Genomic DNA, 873 nt, shown 5'->3' on the forward strand with positions numbered 1-873 from the left:
ATGTTGCAGAAACTGTTTGTTTATTGAAATTTTTTATCCGTCTCTGTCCAAATGGGTCAGGCTGATATTTAAGCACAGATTCCAATATTCTATGCAGTGCCTTTTACCAAAGTGCCGCTCTTCTTTCCTGATTTTAATTTGGTCACATCAAGGGGTTTTTGAGTGTGGACGCTAAGTTTATGCTGCTACATACAGGTCCTTGTCAGTTCATTCTTTTCCATAATGTATTGATAAAACTTGAACATTCATATATTTTAGATTCATTGCACTCTTACTGAAATATTTCAGATCTTTTATTGTCTTAATACGGATGATTTTGGCATACAGCGCATGAAAACCCCAAATTCCTATCTCACAAAATTAGCATATTTCATCTGACCAATAGAAGAAAAGTGTCTTAATACAAAAAAGGTAAACCTTCAAATAATTATGTACAGTTATGCACTTAATACTTGGTCGGGAATCCTTTTGCTGAAATTACTGCTTCAGTGCAGCGTGGCATGGAGGCAATCAGGCTGTGGCACTGCTGAAGTGTTATAGAGGCCCAGGATGCTTTGATAGCTGCCTTTAGCTCATCCAGAGTGTTGGGTCTTGCTTCTCTCAACTTTCTCCTCACAGTATCCNCTATATAAATCACCCAGGCCTCGTTGTTTATCACTAAAAGACAATTAAAATAAGTTGCTCCAAATTCTATCTTGTGAAATGTGCTATATAAATAAAATTTACCTTTACCAACAAATGTATATCATATCAGTCTTAGCTGCTACTGTAGCTGTGGTTAAACTTCATACTTGGTGTAGCTGAAAAGCTGAATATTGTATGTACAGTTATAATAGATAAAGTTTATAACATAATGAACTCTTTGAATAGTTT

The sequence above is a fragment of the Cyprinodon variegatus genome, unplaced genomic scaffold, assembly GCF_000732505.1.
Source record: "Cyprinodon variegatus isolate N-32 unplaced genomic scaffold, C_variegatus-1.0 Scaffold2023, whole genome shotgun sequence".
Classification (NCBI taxonomy): domain Eukaryota; kingdom Metazoa; phylum Chordata; class Actinopteri; order Cyprinodontiformes; family Cyprinodontidae; genus Cyprinodon; species Cyprinodon variegatus.